This window comes from Camellia sinensis, chromosome 11, assembly GCF_055761805.1.
Source record: "Camellia sinensis isolate YWXY chromosome 11, ASM5576180v1, whole genome shotgun sequence".
NCBI lineage: Eukaryota > Viridiplantae > Streptophyta > Magnoliopsida > Ericales > Theaceae > Camellia > Camellia sinensis.
In genome coordinates this window covers 160226038-160242662 of record NC_138971.1, presented here as the reverse complement: position 1 = coordinate 160242662, position 16625 = coordinate 160226038, and positions in this window count along the sequence as shown.

Sequence of the window (16625 nt, the reverse complement as noted above, 5' to 3'; positions counted from 1 at the left end):
AGCTATTTATGAATAAATTCGGCCCGGCTCATTAAGGGCTCGGCTCATTGCATAAGCTCGACTCGTCAAACTCGGCTCGTTTATATTTATTTAAATTATATATTAAATAATATATAAATATATATAAATAATAAGTTAATAAATACTAAAATATTTTAAAGAAGAACATATAAGTAAAGCATAAATTAAAACAAACAAGTTAATAAATAAACTAAATAAAATATTTTAAATAAGAACAGATAAGGAAATTAAGCTCACAATATTAACTTACAATCAGTTACTGGAAAATACAGAATTGTTTACTAGAAGTAACTAGAAAATACAGTTTTCTCTAAGCATTACTCTAGAAGTAAAAACATCTTTGTACTATCTAAAATCACTTAAAGTAGGGCAAATGAGATTACTAAATTGATCATGGATACAATAATGAATATGGTTGGTGTGCCTATAAAATGTTTGACTATGGTATATATTAAAGTATTAATACCATCAGGGATACTAGATCTTATTTCTTCGTCAAAGATAGGAAAATCATTATCATCCATTTGAATAGCATGTTGAATAGATTCTCATTGATCAGAAATGAGATATTTATCCCACCAAGATTTAACATACCAGTAAATCCAATAGTAATTAAAATAACAATTTCAGGTTGGGTATAATTAGGATAATTAGTAAGATAATTGTTTGCAACCATAGATAAATGATTGAGTTTTTGGAGAATTTGATGTTCACTAAGACCATCGATATTCCATTCATATAATTTTTTAGCAAAAACGGAAAATTGATTGCTAATATTGGTTTCTTCAAATTAGAGATCAGGAGGTGTAGGTTTAGTGTACCAATTTTTTGTAAGAGTAGTAGGGTTAACTTTAGGGTGTGTGATTCTATTAAGATGAGAATGTTGAAATTGTTGTGCTAACTTATTGATTTCATTATCGCTAGACGTATCAGAATGACTAGGAAATTCTAGTGGAGGTTATTGTGTTAGGACAGTAATTCCTTTGCTTATAGATGTAGACATTTTATTAAATAATTTTTTAATGGCTTCAACTGTAGTATTATCTTGAGTAGCTAAGCTTAAACGCTTTCTAGTACTAGGAAGATTAATAAAAGGTTTATCTAAAAGTTTACTTGTAGAAGTATGACTAATGGAGTAATCCTCAAAAGTAGTTTCGAGTTTATCTAGTTGTTTAGCAATAGTTTTTAAACATTGATTGGTATAATTATTTTGTTCAATGACTTTTTTAATTTCAGATTCTTCACTAGGGAGTTTAAAAGGAGAAGCATGAACAATGGTGCCTTTATGTTCAAACAGAATGGTTTCTAAAGGAGGGTGACTAGATGAAACAAAAGTGGTAGGGGAAGTTTTCCATTTAGTTTTTGTAATAACATTTACTTTTTGATAATAATTTTCTAAATAATCAAAGAAATTAATTTCAGTATTGATTTCTGTCATAAATTTATACCATTTTCTAGTAATTTTAAATTGTTGTTTTATACCATAAGTATTCCTATATGTATGTCTTTTTGACTTATTTGCAATAGAGGTGAATTCAGCATAAAGGTTATTAAGGTCTAGAGTAAAAGGTTTACTTATTGTTAATAATTGTGGGTTGACTGGAGGAACTACTCCAAAATCAGTTTGAGTAAGTGAATTTTGAGATACAGTATCTTCTTCTTGAAGGTGTGTGTGAGTAGAGTAAACTAGTTTACTAATTTGGAAAGTAGAGAAATTATCAATTCCTTTTAATTTATTATGTACATGTTGGGTTTGTGAGGAGAGTTCACAGAGGTGTAATTTCCTATCTCTTCTAGTAAACAAAAGAGTATTGAAGATCTCATCTTCATCAGTTTCGGTAGGTAAACTATAAGTACTATGACGAGAGGATTGACTATTAGGTCTATTAAATCGGATATGGACAGATCCGGTATTAAATTGTTGAATATTTTGAATATCATGACTAATAGAAGATCGTTGATTTTGGGAATAATTTTCATTGATAGTAACCCAATCATCAGGAAGATTAATATCTTTCCAACAAATCATTTTTGGAATAGAAATATTAGTTTCATTAGTGCTACCTTGGATTAATAGGGTTTTATCGTTGGGACTTTTAGTTAGAGCTTGAACATTTAAATTAGTTTTTATGCATTTGTAATAATTTCGATAAACTAATGCAATATTATGAACACTTTCTAACATATTGGTATATTCACCAAATAATTGTATATTTAATGTTAAAGTTTTTAATATATGGGAATCCTATAAACTTAAAGTAAAATTAGGAAAACAATTAAAATGTACTGGACCTTTATGAAGACCAGATTCCATCATTTCCATTACACTAGCATGATAGTTAATAAAACAAGCATCTCTTAAACATAAAAGGACAGAAATATTTTTACCTCGTTGGGTTAATGGGTTTATTCCTACTTGGATTAATCCTAAATGGATAAAATTATGGCCAGCTTTGAGATGTTTTCTGATTGACTCTTTAGATAATAATTGGCAAGTTTCTCGTGGTTTAATTAAAGCATAAACTTATTCAACTATTTTGACTTGCAAATCAACATTAAAGGTAGATTGTAAAAAATTAGTTTTATAAATTTCCTTAGTTTTTACTTTAGAAATATTCTAGCTTAAATCAATTTTAACATCTTGATATTCTTGTTCTTCTTCTTCATTAATTAGTATATCCGTACTAGGGATAAGAGTTAGAGTTGTAGATCTAGAGCTAACTGAAGAATTACTTCTGAATAATCGACTCATTTTAATTCTATAAAATTAAATCCAATTTTCTAAAACTCGTTTTGTAACTTATCATGTTTTCACGTACAGTGTGTTTGCTCATACCTTTTTCGGGAACTCCTATATCCTTCGACTGCCTAAACCTAAGGATTTACACTGGATTGAGACGAAAGGTGAGTGGCTACTGGCAAAGTGGAATACAAAGATAAGTTAAACAAGAATAGGAAGATTGGAGTTAATTTAAATAGAGTGGAAATGAGAAGACTATAAACAGAAAAGATCACTCAATAAGAAACTTAACATACTAACAACTTGGCTTTGATACCAAGGTAGTTCGCATTTTGTCTAGGTCTCTGTAAAATTTTAAGTTTGTATTAAAATTCAGTTTTCCAAGATGCAAGTAAAAGCTATATTTTCCAATTACTTCCAGTAAACAATTCTGTATTTTCCAGTAACCAATTGTAAGTTAATATTGTGAGCTTAATTTCCTTATCTGTTCTTATTTAAAATATTTTATTTAGTTTATTTATTAACTTGTTTGTTTTAATTTATGCTTTACTTATCTGTTCTTATTTAAAAATATTTTATTTAGTTTGTTTATTAACTTGTCTGTTTTAATTTATGCTTATTAGTTTATTAAATTTATCTCATTTGCCTTACTCTAAGTGATTTTAGATGGTATAAAGATATTTTTACTTATAGAGTAATGCTTAGAGAAGTCTGTACTAAGTCATTTTGGAAAGAAAAATTTATTAATGGATTACCCAACTTTTTTGCTCATAAAATAAGAGATGTCCTTAGCCAACCTATTGACATTATAGAATATGATAATTTAACTTATGGTGACATAATTAGCACAATTCAAAAGGAAGGTCTAAAAATATGCATTGATTTGAAACTTAGTGAAAAAGTTGCTAAAGATAAACACAAAGCTGAATGTGAATTAGGAAATTTTTGTGAACAATAAGGTTTACCTCCAATAGCCCCTTATCGTCGAAAACTAGTAAAAACAAAAAATCTTCTTACAAATATTCTGATACGGGTAAAAAGAAATATTCTCCTTCTAAATCTACTGATAAATACTATACTAAACCTAAAAAGAAATATCATAAAAAATCTACTAAGAAATAGTCAAAGTTCACTTCAGATGTTACTTGTTATAATTGTGGTAAAAAGGGTCATTATTTCAATAAATGCAAATTAAAAGGCAAAATTAAAGCTAAACTTAATCAATTACAGATTACTGATGAACATCAACGTCAAATATTAGACATATTTAAATTAACCACTTCTCCAAATCAATCTCCTGATCAATCTAGTAATTCATTTGATAACGATATTTCCTCTAGTGATACTTCTACCTATTATTCTCCTAACGATACTATTGATGATGAAATTGAATTAGGATGTACTGATACCTGCTGTAAAATAGTCAATGTTCTTAGCAAATCTCAACAAGAGGAAACTGCTTTCATTGAATTAATTAGTAAATTAGAAAATCTTGAATTAAAACGACAATATACTAGTAAGTTGAAATATTTATTAATTAATAAAGATAAGAAACCTAAGCATGATAAACCAATCATTAGTTTAAATAAAATTTTGGACCGATTTAAAAAAGAAAAACATAAAGAAGTCACTTTACGAGATTTACAAAATAAAATTAATCATATTAAACTAATTATTCAGGAATTAAAAAGTAAAGACAAAACCTTAGAATATGGCATTACTCTATTAAAAAACAACAAAAGTCTTAATAATTTTCAACAACCCAATCAATCACCCTCTGGATCAGAAAGTGAATCTAACTCTGAACCAGATCCAAACAAAGTCATCTTTGATAATAGAACTACTCCACACAATAGTGATCAAGATAATAATCACCTTAATATGATTAATCGAATTAATAACCAAAAGTCAAATTAGTTATTAATGATTTTGAAATAGAAGTCATCGCATTAATTGATACTGGCGCTGATTTAAATTGTATTTAAGAAGGATTAATTCCTACCAAATATTATCATAAGTCTACTGAACAATTAAGTTCTGCCAATGGAAGTCAAATGCATATCAAATATAAATTACCAAAGGTACATATTTGTCAAAATAATGTTTGTTTCAAAACATCTTTTGTGTTAGTTCGAAACCTAACTGATAAAGTCATTTTAGGTACACCATTTATCTTTTTATTATATCCTTTCACTACTACTCCTAAAGGAATAACTACACAACCTTTTGGCCACACTGTCACTTTTAAATTTTTATCTCCACCTGAGATCAAAGAATTAAATCAATTAAAAGAATGTTCAATTTCTCAATCTATTAATCGATTAACCAAACAACTCAAATTTCTCAAAGAATAAGTAAATTACAAACAAATTGAATCTCAATTAACTAATCCCATACTTATATCTAAAATTGATGGATTTAAAAACCAATTAGCAAATACCGTTTATTCTACTTTACCAAGTGCTTTTTGGCATAGGAAAAAACATGTAGCAACACTTCCTTATATTAAAAATTTCAATGAAAAACAAATTCCTACCAAATCTCGACCTATCCAAATGAATCATGAATTAATGAAAATGTGCAAAACAGAAATTAATGAACTATTAAAAAATAATATTATTAGTAAAAGTAAGTCACCTCGGTCTTGCCTTGCTTTTTATGTTAATAAAAATGCTGAACTTGAACGAGGTGTTTCCCGATTAGTCATTAATTATAAACTGCTAAACAAGGTTTTAGAATGGATCCGATATCTAATTCCTAATAAAAAAAGATTTAATTAAAAGACTTAGTCAAGCCGTCATTTTTAGTAAATTAGATTTAAAAAGTGGATTTTGACAAATACAAATTCATCCTGATGACCGTCATAAAACTGCCTTTCCTATCCTTTTTGGTCATTACAAATGGAATGCCATGTCCTTTGGATTAAAAAATGCTCCTAGTGAATTTAAAATATTATGAATGAGATTTTTAATCCTTTTAGTCATTTTTCCATAGTCTATATCGATGATATCCTCATTTTCTCTAAGTCACTTGATGAACATCGGAAGCATCTTAATTCATTTTTTCATATTATTAAATATAATGGTTTAGTCATCTCTGCTCCTAAAATTAAACTTTCCAAACTAAAGTTCGATTCTTAGGTTATGATATTCACCAAAGTACTATTCTTCCTATCAGTAGGTCTATTGAATTTGCTTCTAAGTTCCCTGATGAAATCTTAGACAAAACCCAATTACAACGATTTTTAGGTTCCTTGAATTACATTGCTGAATTTTATAAGGACCTTAGAAAAACTTGTCAACCCCTATATGATCGGTTAAAAGATAATCCTCCACCTTGGTCTCCTACACATACTACTATTGTTCAACAAGTCAAAAAATATGTCACGACTTTGCCCTGTCTTGGTATTCCTACTGAAAATTCTTTCAAAATTATTCAAACTGATACCTCTGATGTTGGTTATGGAGGTATCCTTCTTCAGAAGATCACTCCCCAGTCATCTGAACAAATTGTTCGTTTTTATTCTGGTGTCTGGAACAAAGCACAAAAGAATTATAGTACTATTAAAAAAGAAATTTTATCTATTGTTTTATGTATTAGTAAATTTCAAGATGATATTTTAAATCAAAAATTCTTATTATGCGTTGATTGTAAAAATGCTAAATATGTTTTAGAAAAAGATATTCAAAATATTTCTAGTAAACATATCTTTTCCCGATGGCAATCTATTTTAAGTATTTTTTATTTTGATATTGAATATATACCTGGTCATCAAAATTCTATTCCAGATTTCCTTACCCACGAATTTTTCAGGGTGGATAACGGATGACCACTCTTTTTATTTCCTACCATAAATTAAAAGTCACCTATTATAGAAAACTTGTTTACCAAACTGCTTATTGTATTACTTGCCTTAAGACAGTTCGCAAAACTACTCGTCGTACATAATTCATACAATTTCATCAAATTAGCAATCGTCGCAATTTACTTGCTCATTATACTAATTGTTTTTATTTCCATATAAACGAATTAGATATCCACAGTGGATGCTAATTATGTTCACCTTATTTGTTTATAAATGACAAGACCTTCTACTAAAGCCATTGTTCCAACTAGTAAATCCATTGTTGTTCCTCTTATTGACCTAGTCACTAGATATCATCTTATTGACACTATCAATCGTTACCAAGTTCTTGGTAATATCTCTAAACCTAGTTATACAATTGCTCTTGTTTCAGACCCATTTGCTTATTCTTCTCAGTCACTCACTTCTTACCCTCCTAACCCAGTCAAATCAGTCCGATCTAATTATGTCAAATTTCAATTAACTAATCTCTTTTTCAAAGAACCTATTCACAAGAATACCTATAATATTCTTGATCTAGTTAAATCTTATTTCCTTCCTGGATGGCATTTTGTTTCACTACATTCAGAAAAGTCAATTACCTACTACAAAGATATTCTCTTTCATCATCAGTCAATAGTCATTAAGCCCATCTATGATCATACATACACTAGTAAAATTGTTTACCATTCTCTTTACATCCACAATATAGTTTTCTCTTGATGAATGGGGTCCTCTTTTTCAACTAAGAGATTTACCTGGTCATACAATCCAATATAGTTATGATGACTATATAGATGCCTAGTTTAAAGTTCTCATGTATCAAAATGAGTCATACAGTCACTCTTGGTTCCTCCAATTTGACCATAAATTCAAGTCAGAATTTCCCACTTAGTTTCTTCGATGGTGGACTCAGCATGGTGCTATTCCTGAGATCTTCTCCTCTGTTTTAATTGAACAAGTAAATTACTTATCTTCTGTTTTTAAACTCAGTCAACAACAAAAACAATTTCCTTAGTTACTCATTTTTATATCCAAATACAAAGTCCCCTGGATATTTAAATGGTAATATGCTATTTCTGATAGCCTGGTTATTCGCCAACACTTTGTTAAATGGTGGGATAATTTTAAATCCCAACGCATAATTGATCAAGTTCAAGAAGAATTCCCAGTCAATCTCCATGCACCAACACCTGCAATGGTCAAAGCTCAGCAGAACCCAACTGCTTCAGTCACCCAATGAGCTCAAGGAAGCCCAATTCCGCCAGTTAGACTTGGAAGCCCAACAACTAGCTCTTTCAAACCCAAATCATCCAAATCTAAGTCAGATCAGTCAAAGCCCAAAGCTAAGACCAAGTTATCCAGTGATGAATTGATTCAGATGGCCAAGCTATTGATGACCCAAGCCAAGTCACAGGTTGGAGATGAAACCTCTGAAGAATCCAGTTCCTCTGAGGCTTCAACCAATAATGATCCTTATGGGCCCCAATTTCAAGATGCTCAAGACCCATATGCTTAAACAGTCAGCCATTGGATTCTATATATGTATAAATCAGCTTTAGTCACTACTCTTACTTTAAGAAAAGCTGCTGATATATATATTGATTCCCTATCAGTCAATTGTGCAGTCACGTTCCCTCACTGCAAGGAAAAAAAAAAAAAAAAAAGAATAAAAAAGTTCTTGGTCACGGAAAGATACTTTTTGCAGCTACCTCTTATTTTCAAGCTATTCAGAAGTCACAAGTCTCACAATATTTTTCAACTTTTGAAGTCACAAGCCTCATAGTTCTAATCACGGACCTCACAGTTCCAAGTTTCACAAGCTCAACAGTTATCCACTTTGCCTATAAAAGAGGCTTCTCAGTCAAGACCAAGGTAGTTCGCATTTTCTCTTAGTCTCTGTAAAATTTTAAGTTTGTATTAAAATTCAATTTTCAAAGATGCAAGTAGAAGTTGTATTTTTCAGTTACTTCCGGTAAACAATTCTGTATTTTCCAGTAACCAATTGTAAGTTAATATTGTGAGCTTAATTTCCTTATCTGTTCTTATTTAAAATATTTTATTTAGTTTATTTATCAACTTGTTTGTTTTAATTTATGCTTTACTTATTTGTTCTTATTTAAAAATATTTTATTTAGTTTATTTATTAACTTGTTTGTTTTAATTTATGCTTATTAGTTTATTAAAGTTATGTGCTGCTTCCGTCTCTTTGGTATTTATACTATTATTTATATATTAAATCAATAAATAATGTTTTTTTAAAATAATATTAAAAAAATTATCGAGACAAGCTGAGCCGAACTCAAGTTTCATTAATATTAACGAGTCAAGCCGAGTTCGAGCTCAATAAACAAGCTCGATAAGTAAACGAGCCGAACTCGACCTTAGCAAAGCTTGGCTCGACTCGGTTCGGTTCGGTTCGTTTGCAGCTCTAATATAGATTTTTTTTCAAAAAGGATCATATATTTTACTAAAATATGTATTTTATCTTTCATTATGTAGGTGTTCATTCACCACTTGTATTAATTTTGCTTATTTTACCTTTACTGAAAAGAAGGCCAATATAATTATATTAGTTTTGTAAAATTTATTAATTTTTTTTTTGAAATCTTATGAGAGATCAATATAATTTACCACTTTCGCAACTATCATTGTATATCACTTACTCCTTCAACTTCAAAAGTATACATTTGAACTCTTCAATTATAAAATTACATCACTTTCACTTCCTATAAAAATAATGTTCTTGCATGTGACAAAAATGAAGTAATGGACGCATATAATATAAGAAGAATGAATTAGGGCTTTTGTTTTGGTGGGTGTGTTAAATTAAAGGCAGATTTGGTACTTTATCAGTTGGGCCTAAGTTCTTGAAAAAAGTTGGGCTCACTATTTTTGACAATTCTTGGAAAAAATAGAGATAAAAAAAATAAATAATAATAAAAATAAATAAAAAATAAAAAGACTAGTTCGAAACGATTAGGTACTGGGTGGGCTAGTGTTGATACTGGACAAAAGATCTTTGTCCTAATTTCATTTTGTTTCTTGTCTCAATTCATTCTTAATTATTCAATCATGTCCCTAAATTCATCAGACTCAAGATTATCATATGATTTAAAAGAAAAATGTTATATAAATTAATAATTATTACTAACTAACAAAATATACATATTTCAATAATATAATAGGTGTCAACAAAAAATTTGTAAAATTTATTAATTTTTATAATATTTTACTAATCATTTATTGAGCAAAAGTATATTAAAAAAAAAAAAGGAAGAAGAAAAGATTAGAAGACACCAATTGTAACATTCATTTATGAATGAGTCGATTGTCAGATTTCAATAATATGACTCCATAAAATATCTCATTAAAAAGTAGTGGAGAAATATTCAAACAAGGAATATGTGGTGTTTGATTTTAAATGGATAGTGATATTTCCATTTAGCTAGGGTAGGTTTCTTGTGGTGCAGTGTCGCAGATGCCACCGTCTACTTAGGATTGAAAAACTGCGTGGGTGTGAGAGAGAGGTTTCATATGCAAGTCAACGCCCCATTTCAAGAGTTAATATTTTAATTTTAAAATTAAAATATTATTAAAAAAATTAAAAATTAAGAAATTATATAAAAAATTTAAAAATTATTATTTTTGAAATTTACACTCTTTTTTTTTTTGTAAAAATCAAAAAATCATTCCAAAAATATTAATATTTCTTACCTCATATTTTAGTCAAAAAATTACTAATATAACCTGCTTTCAAACAAGGCCAACTCACTTAACATAGACAATTTAAAAAATCTTCAAATCTTTTAGCAAAGTTTTCCATTTAATATGTTTTTTTTTTTAAAATTTCTACTCCTGCCAACAAATCTCAATTCAAACTACAAAATTAATCATAAAAAGTGTTGTATATTTGTTTTGTACTTGAATTCGGTGTAGTTTTATTTTTCTCCATTTACCCTTCTTTGATTCTCTCAACCACCAAATTTTAAATTCCATAGGTTCTGGGAGAGAGAGAGAGTTGGAATTTTTTGCTCATTTGATTTTTGTGTATTTTTTGATAAAGATATTTGTAGCCTAGGGAGTGTTTTGGGAACTTGACTTTTAGTCACTTTTTTAAGTTTGTAGCAAAAGTCAAAAGTTGACTTTTTTTGTATTTTTTTCATTTGGGAAGTTAGTTTTTAGCTACTAATAAAATTATAATTCTACCCCTCATGAGTCGAAATGTACTACATAGGTAAAGTTGTAAATTTTTTAAATTGAATGAGAATAATTTGATTATTTTATTGTGATTTGACATCATAAACAAATATTAATAAAAAAAGTCAAAAATAACTTTTTATCAACTTTTTAAATCATTTGTTTAAAAAAATTAAAAACTTAATTAAAAGTCAAAAAATCAATTTTTACTATATTTCTAAAATAACCCCATTTCTTCTTAGGCTTTGAAGAGAAAAGACAACTATAAACAAAGTCATCAAGCATTAATAGTGAATGATTGTCACCAACAACCCACCTGGACTGGATGGTGAAATGACAAAACTATGCATTATTAAAAGAATACCAACAACCCTATATATGATATATTTTTGACGGAAAAAAAAATTCCCCATAGCTGATGTTGGTCAAACAATGTGACTGGTCTAATTCATAGAGAAAAATATATCAATTGTGGCAAGAGTCAAGTACAAACTACAAAGATAAACAGTTAAAGCATAGAGGATAGAGCATTGTATCCCAAATGTTTTTTTATGAAGAAAAATGATATAATTTTTTCGGATTGGTATTCTCTTGCTCACTATTTGAATTGGACTATGTTATCTAGGATTCTATTATCATTATTTGATTCGTTAATTCTTTAAATTTTTAAAAACATATCATATACATATTATTAAAAGTAATATTTTTCTCATGTTTCTGTGACATATTATAAGGGCTTATTTTTTTGACCTTGTTGGCTACATATTTTGTGCAAGCCAGTAACAATTCGACGCGTGGCAAAGTAAGGGTAATATGGGGAAACCAGTCAAGTCTCCGATCCTGATCATACACGTGGCAGTTAATATTGGTTGTTATAAGATCTGAGTAGTAGTGGATCAACAAAGAGATGCAAAGTGACGTGGCTTCAACGGTTACTCACATTCAAATTCAATTATAGGAGGGAAGCCTAACTACAAGTGAAAGCGTAGTGGAACTATTTATAAGGCAGCATGATCAGCGATCACAGAGGAGCAGTTCGACGGTTTGAAGTGCAGTTCGATGGTTATCTTTAGGGAGTATAAATAGCAGGGAAGACCTCAGGAAAGAGAAGAGGCTCAGATCTAAAAACCCAGTCTTACTTTACATATTTCATTCCAGTTTTTATATTTCATGTTCTTTACATTTCTGTACTTTAAATTCCTGCACTGCACTTCATTCATAGGAGTACTTTCAAGTATATTGTCGCTGTAAATCTCTACGAGGCTGAGTTTGGATCATTGTAAGTTTTTCATACTAATGAAATGCTTCAATTGTTCTTTATTTAACTGTTCTTATGCTTAAATTCTCCTAAATCAAAGCCACCAGTAAAAGTCCTCTTCATTGAGGCTGAAAGAACCATAACACAATCGTCTGAATAATTGGTTGGCACTTAAAATTCTGTAGGGGCTGATTGATCCTTGCTGGCACGCTCATAATTACAAAAATAACTTTCGAAAGCCAAAAAGCCAACATATATTTTTTGGCACGCCCGGTGGGACACATTTAAAATGGCTAGATGTAGGAGACAAGGAGAAAATGAACGCTTGGAAGAAGGCGTGGAAGGAGAGGTAGAGATACCTAATCCAAAGGATAATGTGATAACACATCCTGTGGAGACTCGTATCTTATCGGAACCTATGGTCGAACAGACCAGTACTTTAGAGCAAATACCATTTGTTCGTAATATTGGACGAGACCAATGAATTGGACCATCCAATGCCCCATCTACTCAGCCAGTAAATCCGTAGGGTGGCCTAGTAGATGCCATGGGACAACAATTAACAAACACAATGGAAAGGTGGGCAACATCTTTTTTGGATCGAATGAATAACCACCAACCAACAAATATAAGACACATGGAGGAAGTAAATGTCCCTCAGCAAAGATTAGTTAGAGATAAACAACCTATGCAAGTTAATGGACATTCTAATGGTCAAACTAGTAATCAGAGTCATGAAAGACCACCACCTCAGTCTTGGTATGAACCCATTTCGAGGCCTATAGCAGGCCAAAATGCCTCAATGTTCAACAGTGAAGTCATGCAAATTGGTGGATCTGGCCCAGTACAAGAAAATGGCATAAGAATGGTTCCAAATCCCACATTCGAAGCCATACCTGGCACTAGGGGGTACAATAATCCCTTATTCGACTTTATACACGGGGGATTGGAAGGTTTTCCCACAGATGGAAGGGATACAATACCTGTTCCAGCACCTTTCGTAGGTCCCTTCGCAGGACAAGTTCAAAGAGGTTACCTACACCCCCAACAGTAACCTGTACCACAGGGATAACCAGTCCCAAATGTACCACCCTATGGACCAAGAGGACCACAAGCACAAGTTTGTCCACCAAATCCTGTGTTTGTTCTCCCAATAGTGGTTCAGCAGGCACAAAATATAGTCCCTAGGGACCAAATTGCTGATATAGTTAACTGTGTGGACCAATGGCTCGGGGGGTCCAAACTCCTGTGTACAAAAAACCATACCCAGAATGGGTCGACAGGGTACATGAATACCCAAAGGGTTTCAGGATACCAGATTTTGTCCTTTTTTATGGGAATGGAAACCAATCAACAGTAGAGCATATTGCTAGGTTTGCTGCTCAATGTGGTGAATTTACCAATAATGACTATATGAAGTTGAGACTATTCCCAAATTCTCTAACTGGGGAAGCATTTGTATGGTACATTAACCTTTCACCTGGCTCCATCCAGACTTGGCAGCAAATGGAAGAGGCATTTCATGCCCAATTCTTCCAATCAGAGCCAGAAGTTTCCATGGCAGACTTGGCGAGATTGAGTCAAAGACCTGAAGAGAAGGCTACTCAGTTTTTTGTCAGATTTAAGAGGGCTTGAAATAAATGTAGAGTAATCTTGCTAGAGCCAGAATTCGTAAGATTGGCCCAAAATGGCTTAGAGTTCAGGCTTCGAAAGAAGTTTGATTCAACAGAGTTCAGGGATTTAGTGGAATTGACTTACAAAGTATCTAGATATGAAGCATTACTAGAAGAGGAATAAGATCGAAATAATGCATCATATAGGACATACTACAAAGATCCTAACTATGAGATTGATGCAGCAGAGATTGTCGGAAAATAGCCTATGATCTGTGAAGCATTAATTCATAAAGATACGACAATTGATCAGCAGTTTAAAAAGAAAGATCTCTACAGGAAGTATTCTTTCGATTTAACTAAGGCAGATGACATTTTTGATCATTTGCTTGCGGCCAACTTCCTTAAGTTACCAAAAGGGGTTAAAATTTCATCTCTTGATGAACTTAAAGGAAAAGTATATTGTAAATGACATAATTCTTGGTCTCACTCGACTAAAAACTGTGTTGTTTTTCGAGACAGGATCCAAGAACAAATTCGGAAAGGGAGTTTGAAATTCCCAGCCAAAGTTGAAAAGGCCGTGGGGATCGAGAGCAATCCATTTCCAGAAATTGGAGAGGTGGTAGCCAATGTCATTATGTCAGATTTTCAAAACTTGTCTTTGAAAGAATTGGAAGAAGTCAATGTACTGATGCATGTGGCCAACCAGACAGCAATCAAGAAAGACACTAGAAATCTACCAGTTATTGGACAAGATTTCTCACATCAGAGGGAAGACTCTGATAAAGAAGCATTGGATGATGACTCCCTAGAGGCAGCCGTAATGCAGAGGATGTGTCCCAGGTGCAGACTGAGTTATAAGTGGTTGAAAGGCCTTCCAGTTAATGGGAAGCAATATTACAGAGATGTGCAGAGGCGTCCCAAACCAACCAATGCTTATAATAAAAGGCCGTATCCGGCTAATGTTAGGCAGCAGCCATTAGTGGTTGAGCCTGCAGTTGATAGAATGCATACTAAAGGCAAGAGGCCTTTATATGAGTCCAGGTCACCTAACTATTACAGAATGGAGAGTAGTCATTCTGAAAGAAGATTGGAGAAGAGTTCAGGTTTTAGGATCAAAGCCAGAGATTGGCCCCCTGGACTAGCTTCACGGAGGATAGAAAATGATCACCATCATCGAAGGCCTGAATCAGGCTCAAAGCTTGAGGTTAGGGCCAAACAATTGCCTTCACAGCCAGCTTCGAAGGTGACCTTGAAGGAAGAAAATGGCAGTTCAACATCTGGGTCAATAAGTTTGTGGGTACCTGGAGTTCCAGATTGGTTTGTGATGCAGAACAAACCTAGGGAAGTGCCTACCCAAAGGAATGTTAGAAATCAAGGTAGGATGGTTAAGCCTCCTTTGGTGGCCCCCAACAACTGGGTATTGCTGAAACACCCAAGAACGAAGGAACCAGATATAGTCCCTGTTATTTACAGATCACAAAGAAGGAAAATTCAGCGTAGGTACACCCAATACCAGCAAGACCTGAAAGAAAGTAGAAAGAGTTCTTCATTGATCCAGACTGAAGAAAAGAAGAATCGAAAGTCAGACCATACTCCAAAGCCAGTTCTACAAAGCAAGGTGGGTTGCAGCAGAGAACAGTTGGCTAAAGTTCATTCTGAACTAAAAGTCAAAGAGAAGGATAGCCTAGCAAGATTGGAGAAAGCTCTGATGGAGAGTGGTAGCGAGACAGAAGAAGAAATTGGCATGAGCCAAAAGAAAGAAATGGTGGAAGAAAGAGAAGTAAAAAGCAAAGGTGGAGGGATAAAGTGAAGCATTGGCCAGCCTTATACAATGAGTAAGAGGGTTTGGCTTAGAAAATTTAAGGTATTTGGATTGTAACTCAGTAAAATAGGTAAAAAGCCAAAACTGAAGAATCCAGAATGGCCCCCCTTGATTAGCATCTAAGGGTTTCTCACAGAAAAGGGAGCAGACTCTATATACGTGACCTAGAACGTGTGGGGCTAAGGCCACCTTTTTCTGTAAAACAAAGGCTTTGGCAAAAGGGGCAAATTCAGGCATGATTCTCTGAGAGGAGGTGCAGAAGAGGAATTTGTAAAGCCAATACAATAGGAAAGAAAAGAATTCCCTATCGGTCGTAGGGCCCTCTCTTTTATTCTCAGCCCTAGCGAAATCACTATAAGATAAGTTAAGGGAGGGGAGAGAGAAAGGGACTACTAAATCAGGGTAATCCGGTCCAAATGGGATACCAATGGGGGATAATCCTAGTAGATGGCAAATATCAAGAACAGTAGGGGCCATCATCCCGCATCTAAATTGAAAGAAATTAAAGATAGGATTCCAAAAACACAAGGCAGTAGGAATAAGGAAAGGGTCCTCTGAGATAGTTACCCTGGATAATCTGAGAGCATTGAGAAGGCAAAGTTCTTGAAGATCCAAGGTCCTAGCAGGAACAACCCGGTCATACCATTCTTGCCACTCTGGTCTTACCGTGGGCCAGCATCGGTAGGGGCGATTTATCCTCCAGTTCCTCCAGTCAAGACCACCTTCGTAAAGGAGACATTGGTTTTCCAGACGAGGATATAGGGCTGGGAGCTCAGTAAGGATCTCTTTGAATATGGGCCCAAGCACGTAGTCTTACTGCACATGGCGACGAGGGACGAAGATGCGTCTATCAATAGCACTTTTCTTCCCAACTTTGTATTTCTCACATTCTGCATCAATGATCCTCTTCAGGGTCACAGATGGGCTCGCACGCTCTACGACCGGTACTGAAGAAGAAGCCATTGACAATATGCTTTTCTTGAAAGTGAAGCCGAGAAAGGAAATAGAGAGAAGCCGAAGATTGGTAGAAAGAGGGGTTTGTGCGTTAAAAGAGCAAGTGATTTCAGAGCACGAAACAAAAGGGTTTTTAAAGCTTTTGTGTCTGAAAAATATATTGCGTAAGT